General features: G+C 54.4%; 1 protein-coding gene across 5 annotated transcripts in view; it reads right to left on the reverse strand.

Moving 5' to 3' along the window:
* The window catches only part of AHDC1 (AT-hook DNA binding motif containing 1), a 64,052-nt gene that overhangs the window by 34,014 nt on the left and 6,831 nt on the right, over window positions 1-23,207 (reverse strand). The window contains exon 1 of one of the 5 annotated variants that reach the window (XM_032495625.1): window positions 3,035-3,388. The exons of the other annotated variants lie outside the window; for them this stretch is intronic. The gene's annotated coding sequence lies outside the window, so the exon portion shown is untranslated. Of the gene's footprint in view, window positions 1-3,034; window positions 3,389-23,207 lie in introns of those variants that run through there. 5 annotated transcript variants of the gene reach the window in all.

Consider the following 23,207-nt stretch of genomic DNA (forward strand, 5'->3'; position numbering starts at 1 on the left):
CCCCCAAGGCTCGACAGGGGAGGTGAGAGAAAAGAGATGGTGGGGGGGTGCTTACTTGCTTCTTGGTGGGCCCCCCAGTTGGGATGGAACTGGTTCTGGAGGAGATTGAACAGGAAACAGAGTCTAATCCCGTGGTGGGGAAGGGGTTAAAAGGTCAATTCACGCCTGTTCCTGATTTAGGCACTGTGGTAAAATTACTGCTAGTGTGAGCGGGTTGCAACTGCCTGCTTGCCTACTTGCCTACCTGCGGAGGGACTGATTAAGACAGGAGATCTCTCTCCCAGTGTGTAAGAGATGGAGGGGGAAGAGACACCCAAAACATGGCCAGGATTCCCTCACCTGCCTGAATACACCCTTCCTTACAGCTCGGCAATTCCCCCAATATAGCCCAAGGCTTCCTAACAGCCAGAATTGATGCTCCTAGTACAATCTGATAGCACCCCAAATGGACAAAAGCTGCCTACTGCCTTAGTGTTGTCCTGTACAGACACTCCCCCAAACAGCCAGACACTTGCCGTTCAGAAAAACTTGACAACACCTTACAGATTACCCACACGATAGAAGGTGACAACTACAATTCAGAACAGTGCAGTTCAGCTCAGCACCTATAAACAGGTCGACAAACCTAGGCACAGGCAAAACTGTGTCAGACTGTGCTGAATCTTCTATCACTTCCCCATAAGGCTGGAGCTTCCCCAGACAGCTTGCTCCAACCCAAAGCCTGGCTCTACAGTTCATCTTTTTTTTTAAATCCCTCCCATTGTCAGCCTCCTTGTCTTGCACACACTCCAGTAAACTGCCCCTGTGATTGCTCTTCTGGACACACTATTCCACAAGCTAGCTGTCTCATGCACCGCGCCCCCCATTCCCAGGAGGCCGACTGGTCACTGACACACACATTCCCTTCCCCTAGAAGCAAGCAGTCTCACAGCCCTGCCTGATACAAGCTCTTGTTCTTAGGCCCCGGCCTCTCTGCTGACAAGAGGAACCCTGGGAATCAGCAGCCCCACTCAGTTGGGTGATAGGCCCCCTCCACAATCTCAGCTAGTATCCCTGGAGGTCTGTCTTGGGAAGGGAGGCACTCAACTTTCTTGGGGGGAGGATACCTAGACAGGAATCTCCCAGCTGACTCGGTTCTGTGTGCTCCTATCTCCTAGGATACATCAGTCAACACAGGCTCGGGGCCTGTCAGAGCTGGAAGGTGCCTTAGGGAGTCACTAATCCAGCCTCCTCCACTGTGCAGGAGGAACCTGAGGCCCAGAGAGGGGAAGTGGCCTGCCCAAAGTCACACAGCCCAACTGCTGCTTCCAGCCCCTTTCTCTTCTAAAGTCCTTCACTGAGAGTCCTCTATGGTAACTGGGGGTTGAGGGTACAGTCAGCCCAGGAAGGCATCCCTGAGGCAGAGGGAGGTGGGACTGGATCAGCTGGGAGAGGGAGAGTCTGTAGTCCTAGAGCGTTTATGAGAACTGCCCTGCAGTGTATTAAGAGACATGTGCACCTGGTAGCCTTGGAATCTGGGCCACATAAATTTGCTTGAATTTGTACTTTGCCAAAATTATCTGGTGGACACTCACCCCGACCCCACTTCTTATCCCAGGGCCCCAGAGAGCTGCCTCCTCAAACCAAAGGTAAAGGATGGATGCTCTGTTCCCCATGCCTGGCCTTGAATGGGAATCCCTGCCTTTTATTATTTAAATAGAGCTCTGCCTGGAAGCCTCTGGGATGCTGTGAAAATTTTCTGCAAGGTAGTTTTATTTCAATTCCATTTTGCAGGAAAGCAAAATGAGGCTCAAGTTGTAGTTTGCTCAAGTTCACACAGACAACAAATGGAGCCTTGAGTTCCTTCCAGTACACAAGGAAGGCCTATCCAACAGGAAACAGGGAGAATAGGGGTGGGGGTGGAGGGGTAGGGGGAGAGAGCAGGGTGGGAGTTGACCCAGGCCCAGGCCCAACATCCTGGGCTGAGGGGGAGCCAACAAGTATTTGAATTTGAATCTGGGTATCTGGGTTCCACCCCCACCCACTCTAGCAGAGGTGGAGTGAAAGGTCAGCACAGAGATGGGAGGGAGAGGAAAGCAGAATTCCACCAGCTCCTAAGCCTGCCTGAGGCCATACCCCAGGGAGCTGGGCCAGGGGCTGCCCCAACTTCCCTGGCCCAGAGCTCTCTGCTAGCCCCCGCCCCCACCTCTACCCCCACAGCAGAAGGAGTACTGTGGTCTAGTCGATCAGCCCCCCTCCCTGGTCCTCAGTCTCTCCATCTGTACTAAGAGCTAGGACTTCTAAGGGCTCTTCCAGCTTTAACATAGTGTGGTGACCAGTCCTAATCCTCAGTCCCTAGCACAAATTTACGTCTCTCCTCCAGACTAGAGCTAGCTGAGAATAACCTTAAATATGTGTTTAATGAATAAATGAGCCTCAATAAAACCAAGATCTTTCTATCCTTCCCATTCAACTGAGAGGCACTCCTTACCTTGGGAAGCCAAATTTCTCAGAGTTGTTGGAGGGGAAAGGGATTCAAACACTTTGAAGGCTCTGAATGGGGCTGTATGATACACAGGTGCTCTTTATTTCCTGGCCCTACTATATGCAGACACTATGGTAACTGCTTTAAATGTTGTGCAACTTAAAGCCCCACAACAAGGCGATGGCCTACCTACTATTATCTAGCTTTTCAGATGAGTAAAGGGACTAGAGAGTGAAGGGACTTGCTCAAGGTCACACAGCCAGTGAGTGGCAGAGAAGTCCTGGAACTGTACCTATTCCCACTGCTTGTTTGACATGGTGAGGGTTTGCTTGGTAGGGGCAGGACATGAAGTTGAAGGAATCATTGGCAAGGGTAGAGCGGCTCCACCCTAGGAGGGGGAGGTGCTTGCCGAGTTGCCAAACGGTTCATCAGTTTCCAGAGCACCAAATGGTACTGGAACTAGCAGAGTGGTGGGAAAGCATCGCTTCTCCTCCCCAACAAAAGGCAGAGTAGACCTCTTTCCCTCCCCCAAGCCACAGTGCCAAGAGTGAGCCCTAAGAGGCCACTTACCTACTCCCCTGGATCTCAGGGCTCCTGTAAAAGGAAGCCCCTCCCTCCCAGGAGCCCTTTTCTGGACTTCGGGACCTGCAAGGTGCAGAGCTGCCCCCAAAGAAAGCTGCTGCCGCCGTCGAGAAAATTGTCCAGGACTTTGCAGGCACATCCGACCCCCACCGGGTGGGCAATTGCAGGGGATGAGGGTGGGGAGTGGTTGAGAGAAGGCTGTCTCGCCTCCCTCCTAGAAGCCCTTAGGCGCGTCTTGCTGGAGCAGGAGGCTCTGGTCCGCAGGTCCAGCCCAGCCGTTCTCTGCCCGAACGGTCCGCCTCCTTGTTTTCCCGCCGCCGCCTCTCGGGCTACCTGGCAGGCCTGCGCTGCCCCCTGATCCCTGCCACCCCCGCCCCCCTCCCAGATGAGGCCACGGAGCTTCTGACTCCTGGAGGAGGTGACGGGCAGAGAGGGAAACCAGGCGGCTGGGGGAGGGGCGCTGCCTGCACCTGGCCCCTCTCCGCCGCCCCGGCCGGGAGGGGCGGGACTGGACCCCCGCCAGACCCGAAGAGCGCGGCGGGGGAGGGGAGGTGTGCGGCCCTCCTCGCGCGCAGTCCGGGGGCGGGTAAGGTACTTTCCCCCCACCACCCTCGCCGCGGGGGCGCCCCCTAGGGTCGGGCTGCGAGGCGCCCCTTCCCGAGCCGTGCGCTCAGCCCGCTCCCCTGGCCGGCCGCGCTCTCCAGCTGCAGGAAATTCCAGAAGCTCTCCATCATCCCGGCGCAGCGCGCAGCCCGGGCTGCCAAGGCTCCCCGAAGGAGAGCCACATGCCGGCCGGCCGCGCGGCCCGCCCTTGCCCCCCCCCCTTCCAACCCGGCCGAGCAGCCACGTCGGGCCGGGCGGGGGCCCGGCCGGCCGCCCCTTCCCGCGCCCCGGACCCGGCGGAATGCGTGGCAGCCTCGGCCGGGGACTATTTTGAGCGGGAGGGGAGCGGCCCAGCCTCGGTGTTTTCGGCTTTTTCCTGGCCCCCGGCCCGCCAGCCCGGGCCCTCGGCTGCCCGCGGAGTGGGAGGGGGGGTTGTCACGTGGAGGGTGGAAGGGGAGGGCCTCCGCGATCCGGCTGGAGCTGGGGCCCGGGCCCGGGCCCGGGAGGCGCCCGGCGGCGGTCCGGACCTGCGCTCTCTTCCGAGGCCGAGCCGCGGGATTATTAATAGCGCGCCTGGCTCCGCTGCGACTCCAGGGCGCCCGCTACCTGCACGCCCCTCCTCCGGTGAACACGGGCGGCCTGGGCACTCCCTCCCCAGAGGCGGACTCGGGCCTCACTGGATAGCGCCACTGTGCACCAGTGGCCAATCACCGGCCTCGATTTCCTTACCTGTAAATTGGGGGCGAGCTACCTGGCTTTACATGGTGGGTACTAGAGGTTTTGCTTGCTGTGTGCCTCTCCTTCGCCGAAACTTGTTCCCTTCTGGGGGCCTCAGTTTTTCCGTTTATAAAATGAGGGGGTCTGAGAGGACGCTTTCCAGGGGAAGAATCTCTTACACTTAATGCATTTTCACTTAAAATCCCTTTGCACTTATGGACTACGCAATGGCAATAGCCAACACCGGGTACTTGCCCTGCGTTATTAGCATGCATTAACTCACTTGATTATAAAGTTCCCATAAAGCAGGTATTACCCCTTTTTTTTTTTGCTGATGAGGAAACTGAGGCTTAGGAAGGTTAAGTGACCTGCCAAAGGTCACACAGTGGTAGAAGCCAGAGTCAGATGAACTCAGGCTCCAGATTCTGAGTAAACCACTGAGCTATATAGTGCCCTAAGACAAGCAATACAAACACTGCCCTCTTTTCATAGAAGAGGAAAACTGAGGCTTAAAGTGATTTGCCCAAAGTTGCCTTTGGCCGGTTAGTCACAGAGCTGAGCATCCAACACAGATCTTCCAACTTCTAGTCTAAAGCCCTGCTGCAGCCCTCTGAATCTGTTCAGCTCCTGCCCTGGGGCAGCTAGAGGGACCCCTAGAATGGGATCCAGAAATGGGCACAAAGCTTTGTCCAGGTCATCCTCTGCTCCCGAGGGTCAGACCAGACTCCCGGGCTCCCAGGGTTCACTAACCCACCAAATTCTAAACTCAGGCCAGCCTCAGAGCCACAGAGGTGAGGGGAACCTGTGGGTGAGGGGCACCTGTGGGTGAGGGGAGTTGGCGTACAGGGGTAACAGCCTGGGACAGGGCCTGGAGTTGCTTCCTGTTCCCACCCCCTGCCCCCCAGCAAGGAAGCACAAAGGTTGGCAGGCCCCCTACTCCGCCCCGGAAACCTGGCAGTTTATTTCTGTCTCTGGGCCCCCTGTTTCCACAGAGTCAGTCCAGGAAGGCTGGCAGCAGCTGGCTTAGAGGGGTGGAGCTCCTGCTCCCTCCAGGGTCCAGCTGCTACCCTGCTCCACCCCCACCTGCCAGGCCACACAAGACTCCAGAGTCAGAGGTGACACTGGGATGAAGGAAAGAGGAGCTGGAGGCCAGTTGGTCAGCCTCCAAGGGAGGGACCCCACCACCACCACCACCACCAACTCCCAAACCAAAGTCTAGATGCTCTCCCTGGATGAGGCAGTCTACACCCAGTTCAGGTCGGCTAAGAATATAATCTCTGGTGTGTCCAACTCTATTCCAGATCATTCTGGCTCATGACTCTTCTGGCACCTGGTACCAAAGAAAAGACTGCTTCTAAACTGCCCAATGCTGGTAGAACATGCTATCCAATATGGTAGAACCTAGCTATTGGGCACTGGGAATGTGGCTAATTGGAATTAGGATGTGCTGTTAAGTATAAAATATACACCAGATTTTAAAGTCTAAATACAAAAAAAAAAAAGAATAAAATATTTCAGTGAGTTTTATAAATGATTATATGTTGAAATGATAATATTTTGGATGTATTGGGTTACATAATCTTATTTCTTTTTACTTTGTTTAATGTGGCTACTAGAAAATTTAGATTACATACGTGGATCCTATTACATTTCTATTGGACAGTGCTCTTCTAGAAAATATGGTGCTCTGGCTTTGGACCAAGACTTTGCCTGCTCTAGATCAATATCTGTGTGGCTTTAGCTCACCCACTTCCCCACATCCAGACCACAGCCTTATGTGTGGGTCTAAATCTCACCACCCCACACCACCCCTTCCCAGCATTCTGTGAATCTGGCTCAGCCAGAGATTATGGCTTAGTCTGCTTTAAACCACTGTCTAGTACATTTCTTGATCACCAATGCCCAATATCTCAATCCCACCAAGAGTGTGACTAGATCACCTTCCACGTTAACCGGCCTGACAACCCCAACCTTGTGTGCTTAGATCCCTGTCTAGTAAGATTTAAGATCTAAACATCCATAGGAAGAATAAGGGTCTAGATCAGGGGTTTGCAAACTATGGCCTGAGGGCCGCATCCAGCCTGCTGTCTGTTTTTATAATCCAAGTTTGATTGGAACATAGCCATGCTCATTCATTTTTTGAATTGTCTATGACTGCTTTCAAGGTACAATAGCAGAGTTGAGTATTCATGACAGAGACCCAATGGTCTACAAAGCCTAAAATTTTTACTGTCAGACTATTCACAGAAAGTTTTCCAGCCCCTATTCTAGATGACCGACAAGTCCAACCTGCCATAAATCTAGGTTCCAGCCTAAGACTATGGCCTAGTCTAATCTACATCATCTCCTAGATGGTACTGCTGATCAAGATTTAAACCAGAACCTAATATGCACTCTGTGCTGTTTGGTTCCAGACTCCACTCTAATCTCAAGAGATGGGCTCTAGTACTCTTCTCTGGGATGGAAAGGGTGTCCCCAGTTCTGAGCTCCCCTAGGAAGATCAAGGCCCACTGGTCCTTCTCAGTGGCCTTGGGAAGGAGGAGGGAGGGTAGATTCCAGAGACAGCACTGGAGGCTGAGTCAAAGAGTCAGGGGTAAGCTCTTCCTGCCAAGGTGGCAGAACATAATCAAGCCAAGAAGACAGAGTAGCCCCACCCCTTCCCAGCAGGCTCCAGAGCAGGTCACTTAGCTGGGGGTCACGTGGGACGGATACCAACCCCCTGGAATCTACACAAGGAGCCTCCAAATGGAATCTTCACTTCCAACCACATTATATGCCTATCGCCTCAGGACTGAGCTGGCATCACTAGCCTCCTTTCCCACAGTTTCCCTCTAGCTCTGCTTCTCCATAGCTTTCTTTGAAGATCCTCCCACACCTGCCCTCCTCCCTGCCATTTCTCTTTCCTCCAGCCTAGAATCGTAGCCTTAACCTTAGCAGTTAGGATCTTGGGCTCTGGAGCTGACAAACCCAGGCTCAGTTCCAGTTCTGACTTTGGGCAAGTCACTTCACCTCTCTAGGCTCCTCAGTTTCCTCATCTGTTAACAGAATAATAATAATGGTACCCGCCTCACAGGGCTATTGCAAAGAAGCAACAAGATTATGACATACATCACTTTGCCCAGCACCTGGCCCATAATAAGCATGTAATGCTACCTCCTGTTTTTATTACTATTGATGAGCTAGCTTGGTTCCATGAATGGACTTTGACAGGTTTGTAAACCTCATACAATTATAACCCAAATTTATTTTTGCATCTTTTTGAAGAGAAGGCCCATCATCTTCTCAAAATGGATTCTTAGCCCAAAGGGTAAAAAAAAAAAAGGGGGGGGAGGCCTTTAGTTCAGTCCAAATAGAAGACAGGCACACATAGGAGGACTAGCCCAGGGTGTCTCAGAAAACATGAGGCAGACCCAAGTCGTGCACCCAGGAGTACTGTCTCCGAGGCCCCACTCTTTCGCTGGGCCAAGCTGTCTCTCTATTCTGACATCATCATTTCTTGCCTGCTCAGTTATGACAGCCACCTGGAGGGCTCCCCACTTCCAAATGCCTCTACTGAATCTGCTCCACCTAGTGCTAGATTCATCTTCCTCAAATCTCATCCTCATGACACTGTGTCCCTGCTCCAAAAACTAATAGCTCCCCACTGCTGACGACAACGTCAAGGCCGAGGTCTTTAGCCTGATATTCAAGAGCCTTAACAGCCAGCTCTGGCACCGCCAGCTTCCTCACTGTTCCCTCTTGTCTGGTCAGTGGAGCTGGCTTCTTCCTCTCCTCTTCCCCTCCCCATCTGCACCCCACCACCCACATGGTCACTCAGTTCTGGACAGATTCTGCGTCTTTGCTCAATCATGCAGTGTCTCAGGCCCAGCCTGCTGCCCCCGCTCTGCCCTCAGGTTTGCCCCTGGGTCCAGCCACACTGAACTCACTCTGATCAGGCCACTATGAGGTAGGCCGACCATAGCTCTGACTCCAGGAAGTATGCCTCTGCCCCTGCTCTCCAGCTCAGCTCCATCCCTAGGCACTGACTCCCCTGAGCCCCTGCCCAATTAACTTCTCTCTCCTTCAGTCCTCTGTCCTTCACTCCTCTTGTCACAGGGAGTCATAGGGAGTCAGCTGGTACAGCCTGTCCTCAGAGTCATGACTCCTGGGTCAGAGTCTTTTCTTTGAGTCTCAACGCCCTCCCTCATCTATAAAATGGGGACAGCAATACCTACACCTTGAGTGATTCTAATGAAGGATACATGCCTTATAAACCGGAAGGTGCTTTTTCTCCTAAAACCTGTTACACAAATAATGCTCTCATGGAGCTATACGACAATGCTATACAACTGCCTCCCTTTATAAGTTTACTTAAAATTGCAACCACCCTGCAACTTTGGCACTCCCCAAGACCTTTCCCTGTTTCGTTTTTCTCCTCAGCATTTATCAGCATCTAACAAACTATATATTTTACTGATTTTTGTGTTAGCTAGTTCGCCCTCTAAATATAAGCTCCTTGAGGGCAGGGATTTTTATCTACTTTGTTTTCTGCTCTGTGCCCTAAAAAAGTGCCTGACACCAAGTGTGCACTTGGTAGTTAAGGAATGAATGAATGAATCAATTGCTTGGTATATGCCCGGTCTTGTGCTATAAGCACCTCTCACAGATCATCTCATCTTAGGACAGAGGTACTTTCATTACACTTCATTTTGAAAATGAGATGTCAAGAGACTTGCCTTGATCACAAGGTAGGAAGCAGCCTGGCTAGAATGTGACTTTCTCCAGAACCTGCCCTCTTGGTCACTATGCTCTATTTCCTGTCTAGATAGGAGGTTATTTCTGTTTCTACATTAACTAAACCTCTTGATTCTGTCACCCTCCCTACCTCCCTGGGGCTGTCACTCTCCCTATGCTCCTGAGGCCACCAGCCCTCCCAACCCCTGTTCTAACCTCTCGCAGCCATTTCCTCCCTCTTCTCAGCTCTAAGCCACACTGCTCACTCACCTCAGGGCCTTTGCTGATGCTGTGCACTCTGCCTGGAATGCACTGGCTTGGTGTCTCTTTCAACTCTGCCTGCTTCTCAAGACCCACCTCTCTGGGAAGCCTGGCCTCCAGTCTTCACTCGCTCCCTTCCCTGAGTTCATGCCTTGTTGTTTACTGCTGGGAAAACCCACTGGGGGAGCACATGCTGACCTGGTCCAGCCTTTCACTGTTTGCTGAATTTGGAGGCTCTGCCCCACTTCTGTCCCTCTCCTGGCCAGGTCTCTCCCGCTTTCCTCTCTGGATCACTGCCCCCGCCCCACACCATCTTTTAATCAGGTTTAAAACTTTGTGATCAAGAGCCTGGCTTTGGAGTCTCTCAACCCACTACAAGCTGTGTTTCTCTGGGCATGTCACTACACCTCTCCCAGCCTGCTTCCTCCCTGTAAGGGGGTTACATGAGCACCTGCCTCATGAGCTAAGGAGCCAGCACATAGTAAGCACTCAATAAACATCAACTTGTTTTCACTTATATAGCATTTTATCGTGTCACTCATTCCCATTTAGACAAAGACCCCTAAAAGCCTCAGCCTCCTCTCTTCCTCCTCCCTTAACCGTTCTCCTCCTCTCCAGAATATGACTGAGGATGATGATAAGATTGCTCACATGTATTGACCGCTTATCATCTGCAGTGAGTGGACATACGTCAGGCACCCAGCAGGTGCTCAATATTGCTTACTGAATAGACAAATTAACCAGTTTAATCCTCACAACACCCTATGGGGGGCCACTATTATACCCATTTTACAGACAAGGAAATCAAGCCCCAAAGAGAGTAAGCGACTCTTCATGCTTGGGATTTAAACCCAAGCAGTCTGACTCCAAGGCCGAGACCCTCACTGCCCTCCTCATCCTCACTATTCCCACCCTGAGCTGCTCCAGTGCCAACCACAGGGGCAGGTCCATGTGTTTTTCTAGACGTTGACCTTAACATCTAGATGGATGCTCACTGAGCCCCTGCTCCAGAGCTCAAACTCCTCACATTTTATCTCACTTGAGCCTAAGGAAACCCTATGCAGTCATTGCCATTATTATTTCCCCTTGACAGGTGAGGAAACTGAGGCTGAGAGAGGAGTCAAATAACTAAGGCCACACAGGATTCAAAGCCCAAACTCAACTGCTTTGTGTTCTGTCATGTTTCTCTCCCACTGTCTTATACATAACTGTTGGTAAATGTTCACACACATCTGCCTTGTTTTTCCAGTCAATTAGATAGCAAGCTCTCTGAGGGCACAGTCTGAGGTCAACCCTTCCATCAGTGTTTCCATGTCCCTCACCCACTACCATGGCCAGCACTGTGGAGGCAAAGGCTGTGCTACAGAGGCTTCTATGCTGATCGGCACCTCCCAGCCAGGCACACCCTGACAACCTGCCTGCTTTCCCCACAAAGCAGAGTGATTTGCGGGCTCTGTCTGCCCTATGAGACTTGGGTTGGCGAGGGTGGGGCTGGATCTCCCCTTCAACCTAGGCTAGAGGCTCCCTCTGAATTCCCGGGATGCCATGTTTCCCGGGAAGTCAGGACCCCATCTCCCACTTAAAGCATTAATGGGGCAGGATAGTACCATGGCTCAGAACAAGGATTCTGGATCCTGGTGTTTCAAGTTCAAAGGCTGCTCCACCAGGTACTGGCTCTGTGACTTTGGACAACTTACTTAACCTCTCTAAGCCTCAGCTTTCTGATAAGTAAAATAAAGATAAAAGGGTTACTATGATGATTAAATGAACGTCTGTTTATAAAGTTAAAAGAGTATCTGGGACTTGGCAAATGCTATGTGTTTATTAAATAAATAGAGTTCCACTTAGCCATGGAAGGGTCCCCCTGGTAAGGTACAGGGCAAGTGACAAAGCAAGCCCCAGTTCCAAACAGACAACTGAAGACACTGAGGGAAATGGAAAGAGGTGGCAGAGACCTCACACCTCTGGCAGCCCCTTGTGAAAGGGACCCACTCCTCCCTCCCCACATCCTCGAGAGCCAGAGGACCCCATTTCCTGGCCCCATCAGTCTTCTGACCTAATTCTCCTACCCTAATCCCCAAGCCACTTCCCCTCCCTCCCCTCCAATTAACTCTTTCCTTGCAGTCAGACAGATTACAGTCAGAATCCAGGCTCTGCTTCTCTTAGTTGCTGTGTGACTTCGGGCAAGTCACTTAACCTCTCTGACAGCTCACTTCCTCATGTCTAGAAGGGATAGAGACCTTCTCCCCTGGAGGTCTGTCCTAGAGATTAATAACTGAAATCATGCTCATGGATGTGTTTACAGGTGCTTGGACACTCTAGTGTCCCTGGGGCCTGACTACAGATGGGTGTGCTATTTGGGCACTGGGGTGGAGAAGGGAACTGCCATTTAAAACTGACCCCCATGTTATAAGTTTCCCCAGCAGCCCTTAAGCACCGCTTAGGTTGCAAGCCAAGTTCCCTGTCTTTTAACCTACCACCTATGACATTAAAATACTGTTTACTGCAGGACAGGCCAGGGTCTCATATCACCAGGTTACTGCATCTGAGGCCCTGAAGCCGTCCTAAAGGGAGAGGAGGAAGAAGTGGGGGGACCACAAGTGAAGGGGGAGGAGAGGGCTCTTTTGGAGGGGAACTAGGGAGAGGGGAGAAGACCCCTGGGTTGAGAGAGGCAAAGGGGAAGAAGGTCAAGGCCCCAAGGCCCTCCAGCTCCCCCACAGCTAACACAGCCCAGTCGGCAATCACCAGGCCTGGCCTTCCACCCCTCTGAAAAGGAAGAGGAGCCAGCGGCAGCAAGTTACGATAGATGATTACCCGCCACTAATTAATTAAAATAAACAGCAAATTAAATACAGCAAAATTAAAATAGCACAGGAAATTAATTCTCTACTAGCCCCACCTCACAGGTGAGATGCTTAAAGAGCCCCTTGCAGCCAGGATCCCGGGCAGTTGAGGGGTCACCAGGACTCGCCTTAGACCACAACTCCCAGCAACACCAAATATCAATGAACCCGGTTACCACGGGCGTTTACCTGGCTCTGCCACCCTGAGGCTGGCCTCCTGGATCCTTACCCCCTGGGGACTCTAAGGCCTGGACCACATTCCTGAACCCAAGCCCTGCTCCTCCATCAGTGGGCAGGAAGAGTCCTGACACCCTCTGGGCCAGGGATTGGGCACTGTGCTCTCCTGGGCACATGGCCCACACCTGCCACCACATGGGTCAGGGCAGGAGGAAAGAGGGACCTTGGCCTTCTATTCTGGTTCCCTCTGGGGCTTGGAGTCAGATCCTGGCAAAGACCACCCCCCCCACTTCCATGCTGAGCTCCTGGCTCCTCATTTAGAATGCCTCAAACCACCTCTAGGGAACCCCTCATTTTGCTCTTTTCATTGGTTCAGAATCCTTAGGAGAAAGCACTGCTGAGGCTCAGAATCCCAGCCAGAAGATGCCTAACAAAGTTGGCTAGACCAACACATAAGACATGATACCAGAATTCCCTCCTAAACAAGACTAATCACCCCATCACACAGATGGGGAAACTGAGGCCAAGGAGGGCAAGGCATTTTTTCGTGGTCACCCAGTGGCTTCCTGGCAGAGTCTGGAGCAATCTCTAATGGGCAGGCACATTACACGTCATCACCAAAACATGGGATTTCTAGAGTGCAGCTCAGCCGGTACTGACCCCCGTCTTAGCCTGGCTCCAGAGATCTCTCCTCCATAATCCCATCCCACGACCTGCCACCCTTCCTCCTGTGTCCCACACAATAGCCAGTTCAGACTCTTTGCCCTTGGTCTATCGTTCACACGGTTCCTTCTACCTGAGGCTCCTTTGCCCACATCTGCCTGCCCAAGTTGGAACAGCCTCTTTAGGGTCCAGCTCAATACCAGCTCCTCCGTGACCCATCCTCCTTCAATCTTCCAGGACGTTTTGCCTCCACCTCACACCAGCCCTCTGTTGTTGTCCGTGTGAGCTGTGGTTATGATGTGTCAGCTTCCCGAAGCCGCAGACCACACCTGGACCCCAGCACCTGGCACAGTCCACAGCACTCAGTAGGTGTTCAGTAAATCTCTGCCTCATCTGATGACCCTCCACCCCACCTCCATGTCCTATTGATAACTGACAATAATGACTATCATTTACTGAGCATTTACTATGAGACCAGATCCTGTACCGTACCATTCTCACATAATGGACCCGGGTCACAGAGGTTGTGTGACTTTCCTGAGGTCGCAGCTCTGGAACTGGAACTCGACTGATCCTTGTTCCTAAGTGAATATCCTTTCCATCCCACTCGCTTCTTCTAGGTCCGACCACCATCATCTCCCCACCCCTTCCTGTCACAAAACACTTCCCACAGCTCCTTGCGGCCCACTAGACAAAATCCAAGCTTCTGGGCAAGGCATCTAAACTCTGTGACATCTGACTTCTGCCCTCTTTGCAGCTTCTCCTCTAGTCTCTGAACATCACCCCGTTTTCCAGCATATCATACCGTGATTCACTTCCAGGCTTTGCATATGCTGTTCCCTCTGCCAGGAACACTCTTCCCATATTTTCCCTCCTGTGAATTCCTACACATCTCTCAACATCCAAGATCAAGGGTTACCTCACAAGCTAGTCAGAAGAGACTAGCAACAAACAAAAAAACTGGTCACAAAATTGAGAGCTCTATGAGAAAAGGACCCATGACCCGTATCCCCAATGCTTAGCCCATAATCAGTGCTCAATCAGCGTTTGTTGAATAACTCAATACTCCATATATCACTGTTGACAAAACAGAGATGACAGAAGAATACAAGGCCACAGTAAGCAGGGCTGGAGGTGGAGGGGAAGAGACTGAGGCCAGGAAGGCCAAGGATGTGATGGGGAACCGTGACAGATACTTCAGGGGCTGCTCTGCAGCAGAAGCCACACTCTTGGCAGAGGGAGTGTTTGTGAGAGACAGAGGAAGGAAAGTGATGGCGTGAGGGAGGCTCTGAAAGTATGTGTGTGTGTGCACGCGTGCATGTGAGAAAGTGGTGCGGATGTATGTGGGGGAGTGTGTGTGTGTGTGCTGCATTTGTGAATTAGCCTGAGAGAGCAGTGGTGAGGAAGTATGTAAAGGCACGCATGTCCATGGCTCGTGGGGGTCTGTATGAGAAGGTGAGGGGGTGTGCCATGAAGGCTGCGGGTGTGTGTGTGCGCTGGAGGTTGTGCACGACTGTGGGGCGGCGGGGGGGAATGTGATTGAGAAAGACAAGAAGGGGACACCTGAGGAGGGTGTGAGTGAGAAACGGTACATGTGTGGGTGTGGGGGGTGTCATAAGCATGTGTGGGAGGAGATGGTGTGCCTGTGAGTGTGGCCAGTGCGAAGGGTAAGGTAAGAGATGTCAGGGCTCTGGTGAGGGTGTGGCTGCCATGGCCTCGGTCACGGGCCCAATGCCAGAGTTGGGGGCTGGCCCTGGGCCTGGGGCTGGGGGCTCTGACTGAGCAGAAGATTCCTCAGAGTTCTCCCTGAAGCCACAGGCACCAGATTACCAGGTCCCCAGGCAGGGAGGTTGAGAAGGAGGCCCAGATGTGTGTGTGCCTTACATCTGTCCAAAGCAAAACCTCTGGGCATTTATTTGTCTTTGTGTGTGTCCAGGTGTGCACGCCTGTGCTTGTGTGCACACTGCCGGCTGTGTGTCTGTGCCTGTCTTTGTCTCTGTATGTATCTGGGCCTTTGTCTCAGTGTGTGTAGTTGTTGCTCAAGGCTTATCCAGATGAATGTGTCTGGTGTGTGTGTCTAGGTGTATCTGTGTCTGTGGGGCACTGAGTGTCCTTGATCTGTGCATGTCTAAGAAAGGCTGCAAGCATCCTCTCGGACAGCCTGTTTGTATCTAGACGGCCTTAATGTGAGTAAGACAATGTTGTGCTTTTGAGGTTGTGTGTCTTGATCTCGGCGTATCTAAGTGTGAGTGTGTGCTTGTGTATCTGTATGTGAGACTCTGCCGTGTGCTGTAATATGGAAATATGTGCATCTGCGGGATGTGCATTTGTTTGTGAGACCAAGGATATGTGTGTGTCTCTGTGCCTCTGTGTGTGTGTGTGTGTGTGTGTGTGTGTGTGTGTGTTGGGTGTGAGGGTGTGAGGGGTTTGTCACAGACTGGTGAGCAAGTTAATCTCAGACTCCGTGACACGTGGAATAAAATCACGCTCCCATAATGGGATCATTCGTCTTCCTGTCCAAGGAGAGAACCAACTCTTCTTCACCCTCCGCCCTGGGGGAGCCAGTGGGGCCGGGGCCAGGCTCAGGCCCCCATCCAGGCCCTTTTTGGCCTCAGCACCCCACCCCCACCTCTCCTCTGCCATACCAGGCCCATTCTGCCTCCAGAGTGCCCTGGTGCCCATTGCGGGCTGGGCTAGGCTCCAGGCCATGTGATTGAGCCTGAGGCCTGTCCTGGGCCCCCCAGCCCCACCTACTGCTGAGGAGGGCCCTGCCCCAGATGGGAGGGGGGGTGCAGGAAGGAATCTTTGGGCCCCTCCTCCTCCCGGAGGGGAGGGATGAGCTGCAGGCCCAGCCGGCCGGGATTTTCCATCTCTCAGCAACAAGATTCCTGGTGAGCAGGCTGCGGGGCTTGGCAGGGCGCCTGCCGGAGACCCGCCCTCACCCGCCAGGACTCCTGGGTCCCCAGGGCCAGGCAGCAGTGGGTTCCCTGGGGAGCTAGGAGGGCCCCAGAACTTCAGGCTGTGGCTGCCTGGGCCTGTGGGAAAGCCAGACCCTTCCAGGCTCCCACCCCTCCAACCAAAGACGGCCCCTCAGCCCCCTAGGCAAACTGCCACTCTTCTGGCCTCCCCCTAGCCTCAACTTTTGCTTCAGAAAGCCATCACAGACCTGCCACCCATCACCACCCACTCCTGCCTGAAACTCGGCACATGCCCAGCCTGGGTTCAAGACCTCACCTCTCGGTCTCAGGGCTCCCAAGGCCAGGGCTGTGCTTCTTATTTCAGAATGGGGCTTCTGAAGACAGGGCCATGTGTCCCACAGCTGTGAAATCCCTCTCAGTATTAACACTCCTTCCTGACCGAGCAGACAGGCACCAGGAGAGGACTTCAAACTCAAGGCTGGGGAAACTGAGGCAGTGAAGCCCTTCGCCTTACCACCACTGAGAATCAGGCCAAATCCAGCAGTCTAGACATGCAAATTCTTAATCCTGCCCTATATCAAAGGCTGCAACTCCTTCCCCATAGTGGGTGCAATTTCAGGAGGGAGGGAGCATCAGTTCGAGGGAGAGGGGAATGGGCAGGTGGACTCCCTCAACCCCCAGCCTTGGATGAGTCGCTGAGAGCAGGTTTGGTAAGAAGGTCAAGGAGAAGAGAACTGAGATGCTCCAAGATTTATGAGCCTAATTCTTCTCCCTTAGATTCCCCTCCAAGCCCCCTAGCCCTAGCCTGGTCCCTCCAGGGTCATGCTGTGGCCCCAGGCCAATGTCAAGGCCCTAACCCATCCATCAGCTGTTGCCAGGGGGTTTCCACCACAATGGGTTCAAAGGAGGAGCTCAACTGACACTAGGGACCCAGATTAATGGGGAGGGGCATGGCCCTAAAGAGGCAGCCAATAGCCCCCTGAACTCTCCCAGGAACTAGGGGCTCACAACCTCCAGGGCAGAAGCTAGGCTGGTGGGTGGGGCCCAGGAGGAGGTGACCTCCCAGCCCTGGCACCACACCTAGCCCCACCCTTTCAACAGGCCAAGAGACCTGGGATCCCGTGGGGCCCTACAGCTCCCAGGGTGTGTGACCTTGGGTGGTTGCTGCTTGTCTCCAGGCCTCAGCCTCCCCACCACTCAATGCAGGAAGTGGTTCAGATATCTCAGGTGTCCCCCTCTTTAGTTCCACTCCTTCAGCACTAAGCCCTGCCCTCTCTCCAGTCCAGGAGTGTCACCTAGAATCCAGGCCAGATGGGGTAAGGCCTCGGCAGTTACCTGGAGGAGTCCCTGAAGCCACCCGAGTCAGAACTGAGGAGCCTATGGTGATTACCCCTCTATCACATATCCATTTTCCAGAAGAGTGAAACTGAGGCTCCGAGAGAAGGTCTGGGTCTGCACCAAAACCTGAGTTTTACTGGTGAGGTGGGTGGTTAAGAACATGGGCTCCGGGGACAGAGGACCTAGATTAAAATGTCAGTTGCAACAGAAACTTACTATGTGAAGTCCCTTGCCTTCTCAGTCTCAGATCCTCATCTGTAAAATGGGTAATAGTGCCTCCCTCCTATGACTGTTGAGTTGAAATGAGAAAGTGCAGGTAAAGGGCTTGGCCAGTGTGGCAAGTAGCTCAACAGCAGTAGCTACCAGGACCGTGAGTAGTATTAACACAAAGCCAAGTGGCCCGGGGGAAGGGGAGGAGGGGTCCCGACCTGGCTCATCCTCTAGCCCAGGAGGGCCAGCCAAATTCCTTGAAGCCCCCCAGCTGTCCCCCCTATTCGTTAAAGGCCTCTTATTAGTGAGCCTGGGCACCTGCCCCTCCACACGTAATAAGCCTCATTAGTATCTTAGCCCCAAGCTCTGAGCCCGGAGTCTGTGCATGTGCACACGCAGGAGGGTGGGGGGCTGTAACAGGCCACCAGCCAGGAGACAGCATCCTCGCCAACCACACCCCCTGCCTGTCATCAGCAGGGCCCGTCACCACCCAGCTTGTCACCTGCCTGCCTCGCACCCGCACCACCTGTCACCCACCCAGCTCGTCACCCACCCAGCCCATCACCTGCACCACCTGTCACCCACCCAGCCTGTCACCGGAGCTGCCTGACAGGCATCTGGGTGGGGGACAGGAGATGGGGAGGAGAAGACCACAGGGGTGTGGAGCTGGGGGCCCCAGAGACCCTGTAGGACCCCCACTTCAGCTCGGCATCCTGCAGCATCGCCATGGCAACCTCTCAGCCGCAACCACTTTCCCAAACATCCCCCGCCCCCCCCAGGCCCTGCTCTTAGCTGAGCTGAGGCTGAGAAGAGCCCTGAGTGACAGCAGAATGGGGCGGAAGGAGGTGTTCATCTGCTGGCTGGCCTTGGCCATCCTGCCCTCTCTGGACTCGGTTACTCCATCTGCAAAATGGAGGGGCTGGAATGGGGGAGGCCCTTGGAGAGCAGGCCATCCCTCTCCAGCCTGGACTTGTGGAGCCAGAGGCCAGTTAACTTGTGAAGGCTGGGGGAGTGGGAGAGTACAAAAGGACAGGGGGTTCTGGGTTCTTCCGCATTCCTCTGCCCCTGGCCTAGCCCAGAGAGGCCGGGCCTCTGGCCCAAGCTCACACAGCAAAAGAAGAGGAGCAGGCTGGAAGGGAGAGGGGCTCTGCCACAGGACTGCCAGCTGGAGTTGCCACACTGGGTGACCCAAGGTGACCGGGGGCTGAGTTGGCCCCCACCTCCAAGCTGCATTATTTATAAAACCCAGAGCTTGGAGCTGAGCAACAGCTGCGGCACTGCCCCTCCAGGGGGCACATGCCACGGTGGAATGGTGGTGCCTCCTCAGGGGACCCCCTGGAGTCCCTGGCTCCCTCCACAGCTGGCTGGGGCAGGGGCTGAGGTGGGAGAGGAGCAGCAGCGCCATCCTTCCCCTCCCTGCCCCCTCTCCTCGCCACTCCTCCAGGCAGGCGGCGATAGGATTACTTCTGCATGACTGCCCGCTCCACAGGGTTCCAGAGACCCTCCTGCCTGCAGCAATCTTTAAAATTCCTCCAGCCCAACCCCGCTCCCTTTCTCCCTACAGTGACTGCTCCAGCTTCTACTGCAGTGTGCCTGAGGCTGCCACCACCCAGCAGGCTGGGGCCTGGGTCCCTGGCGCCATGGGCAAAGGTGGACCCATCCCCAGGGTGGAGCCTGGTGTCCTACCGAACCCTCTGAGGCCCAGGCTCTGGTCCCTGGTGCTGGTCCAGCCCAGAGAGCGCAGCTCAAGCTGGGGTCAGGCATGCCAAGGTCGATGGGCACATACATGCAAACACAACTGGTGGGTCTTGGCGTACCTGCCCGCGACCTCTGCTGCCAAAACCAGAATGCCCCCACCTCTGCTCTCACTGCCCACTCCCTACCTTACCATCCCTGTTACCCCTGGGGTGGGCAGACAGCTGGGCCCAGCCAGCGCCTGTGGCTCCCCAGGGCACATGAAGCAGGCAGGAGATCGATTCACTGAATTTTTTAAGGCTCTAATGGAGCCTGCATCCTAAGACTTGTTGGGGCCTGGGACACAGGCGGTATCTCAGGGACCCCTCCCTCAGCATAGCAGTTGCTTCCTCTTTCAGGTCTTGGGCGCCAGGGGGATTTTTCTATGAGCCTACCCCCAACAAGAGAAGAGGCACGAAGGGCCCTTGGCAAAGAGATGGGATTGGGGGGCTGTGAGCAATACCCAGAGCCCCCCCCCCAATCTCCCCAGCCCTGATGCAGGCAGAAGCAGCTCAGCCTCTAAATCACTCCCCTCATGCTGCCCTCTGAGGCGGATTCTGTGCATCTGTAATTAGGGGGTGGAACAGATGGTGGAGATTCCGTTTAAAATCATGCATCTAGTAAAGTAACCTTCACTGTCGGAACTGACTCCCAGGGAGACCAAGCCCCAAGCCCAGATCTGGGGTGGAGGGGGAGCATGTCAAGCTAGCACCTTCCCCATCTTTTCCCCTGAAGCCCCAGGCCCAATGTCCCCCTCAGGTGAGCCATGGAGGAGGAGGATTTGGTAAACACCTGAGAAAGCACAGGCTGGGGGTTAATCCCCCTGCCAAGCACCCCCTGCTCCCCCTCCCCCACCATACATGCCAGAGCCAGGGAAGGCTGGGTACTCCAAGTTCTTGGCTGAGAGATCAGGGTGACCAGGTGCCAAGAGCCCCCAAAGAGGCCCCAAACCCCCAAAGCCCAGGCCAGGGTGCCCAGAGCACGGGGTCTTGGGTGGGGCAGCTTTGAACCAGATATAGAGCCTCACTGTCCAGGAATGAAAGGCCTGGGGCAATAAGGGGGGATGGAGATGCTTCCCCAGGCAGAGGAGGTGCTGGGAAGTGGGGGAGGACTGGACAGCAGAGAAAGAGAGAAAGCACACAAGAGTGAGCCAGTGTGTGTTCAAGGCTGGGGCTATCTGGGGCGGGCGGGCCGGCCCGGAGGGCGGGGGGAGGGGGTCTGGGAGAAGGGGGCTTTGGGGGAGGAGGGCTGGGGAGAACAAGGTGGGAGAGCGGTGATGGCAAGCACTGTGGTGGGGAGGGTGTGCTGGAATGTGTGATGGTGGGAGTGAGGGCTGCAGAGTGAGGTAGGGGTGCAGGGAACAGGGCAGAGCAGCTCTGAGGGGTGACTGGGTGCAGGGTTTCGACTGAGCTGAGGTTGTGTGTTTGTGTATGTATGTGGGACTGGTGTCTGAGGCGGTGTGGGGGCTGTCCCTCGGCCCTTTGATGGCTGAGGAAAGTACTGGGGCTGGAGCCTGTTGGGGATGTATAGAGGCCTGTTTGAGGAGGTGCTGGGATCTGGGGGGGTGTGAGTGTGTGTGCGCACCTGTGTCTGGGAAGGTACGAGAAGCTAGGGGGACGCTATCCGTTCAGAGATATATTAGAACTGAAGCTATGTCTGTGTGTTTGAGAGAAATGGTGTGGCTATAGGGGGTGTTCTTGTCTGAGTGGGTGTTGTGTGTATGCGGGGGTTGTTGAGTTTGGAGAGTGGAGGGGGCTGTATCGGTGTGTTTTAGGGAGGTGCTGGGCTGTAACTGGGGAAATGTTGGGGCTCTGGGGGGAACCTGTGTATCTATAATCTGTTAGGTGCTAGGCTCTGAGAGTCTGAGCATGTGGGAGGTATTAGGGCTGTAGTGTGGTCCTGGGTATGTCCGGGGAGGTGTTGGGTTGGAGAGGAAGTTGATATGTCTGAGGATGCAGTAGAAGCTGTGTGTGTATGTTGGGGTGTTTGGGGGTCTCATGGTGGGTCATAAAAACCTGGGTTTTGGCTAAGTACTAGGGCTGGAAGTATGTGTTTGGGTGGGTAGCCATGTGGTGGTTGTGTGTTGGGGGTGGGCTGGGGCTGTGTGCAGGCAGGGCAGTTGGATGTGAGGAAGGTGGCTGGATGTGGAGAGGCTGTGTGTGGAGATTCTGGGGATGTGTGTTTAGGGGTGCTGGAGCTGTGAGTAGGAAGCAGTAGTGTATTTAGGAGGTGTGAGGGCTGCAGTTGGGTCCCTGTGCCCAGACAGGTGATGGGGCTGCAGGGTGAGGGTGGGTGCCCCTCTGAGATGAAGGGCAGTCCTGACCTTGCTCAGGGGCCCGCCTGGGGCTGTCTGCTAGAACCCCTCTGCTGGGGGGTGCCTGCCCCACCCCTAGACCCCATGTGGGGGTGTCGAGACAGGCAGTCCATCTGTCTCAGCCTGTGCCCAGGCCCGAGGAGCAGAGCCACCTCCTCGCTCCCCGGGGGGCGGCAGCAGATCCCAGCCCACCCATCTGCCTTCAGATGGTCGAGGCAGGAGCCTCCACTAAGCTGCCTGGAGGGCATCGCAGTGTTTGAAGAGGCACAGGCTGGGGGGTGGGGGGAACTGCACAGCAAACAGTCCTCAAGGAGGCTCCTTCGAAAACCACTGACGCCAGGAGAGAGGAAGAGGGAGGACGGGGTGGGTATGTCTGTCCTTGTGCATCGGTGTGGGTCAGCGCCCGACTGTGAGCCTTGGAGCCCCTTTGCATGTGTTCATGCCAATGGCCTCTGTTCAAGCGGCATCCTTGCCTTAGAAAACAGCCCTTCAACTCAGGCTACAAGCTCACAGCCCCACCCAGGCAGCTACCCTCTCCTATGTGCACCCTGCCTACACTCACACGCAAACACCCCCCCACACCTTCACACCTGCAGAACACTGCACCCTCACACACACACACCTCACCCCCAGGGTCCTAGTCCTTCATATATGTATGCCCATTACACACACTTCCACCCTGTAAAACCAGGTACAGCCACACACACCTGTCACATACATGCCTCCACACATACATACCTGACAAGGAGCTATCACACATACACCCACACATTCCACACACCTTGATCTCCCTGTCACACCCATATTCCATCTCACATGCACTCTCTCTTACACACACTGTTAACAGACACTCACCAGCCCTTATACCTATACACACGTGCGTGTTTGCATGTGCACGCGCGCGCGCACACACTCTGATCAACTCTCAGTTCTTTCACACCAACCAATTTACCTGTGTCCAGGCCAGGCCCTGCAACTTCCCAGGAGGGCTCCCATTGGCTGAGAGGGCCTCCTGCCTTCCCACCCTGCCAGCTAGGTAAGAGTCAGGGGCATACCGCCTCCCCCCAATCCCCCGCCCCCGGCACCATGGCTCCCTGGCAGCCCTGATCTTCACCTCCAGAGAGCAAGAGCCCTCTCTCTGCTCTGGTGTGAGATGTAGTTGTGTGAGAGGGTCACTGTGTTATGTGTGTGTGTCAACATATCCTGAGACCCCATGACAAGGTCTGCGTGTCACTGCCTGTTGGGTAAGAAAGCCTAGGGACAAGTTCACCAGTTGTATTGTGAGACTTAGGATGAGTGTGAGAGCAGAGACTTGTATGTCATAAAGCGTGTGTTTATGAGTGTGAGGCAGGGCCTTTGTGGACAGGTGTGAGCGGGGGCGGGGGGCTTTTATCCAACCTGGTGAGTGGGAAGTGTTGTGGGATATTTTCTGAGACAAGAAGTATACACAACTGGAGGAGGGGTCAGGGTTAGGAGAGGCGCCCTCCGCAACTCCCTGCCCCTACAAAAGATCAGGGAGGAGCAGGGAGGAGAGGGTGTGTGTGTGTGTGTGTGTGTGTGTGTGTGTGTGTGTGTGTGTGTGTGTGTGTGTGTGTGTGTGTGTGTGTGTGTGTGTGTGTGTGTGTGTGTGTGTGTGTGTGTGTGTGTGTGTGTGTGTGTGTGTGTGTGTG

Source organism: Camelus ferus, chromosome 13 (assembly GCF_009834535.1).
Source record: "Camelus ferus isolate YT-003-E chromosome 13, BCGSAC_Cfer_1.0, whole genome shotgun sequence".
NCBI classification, from domain to species: domain Eukaryota; kingdom Metazoa; phylum Chordata; class Mammalia; order Artiodactyla; family Camelidae; genus Camelus; species Camelus ferus.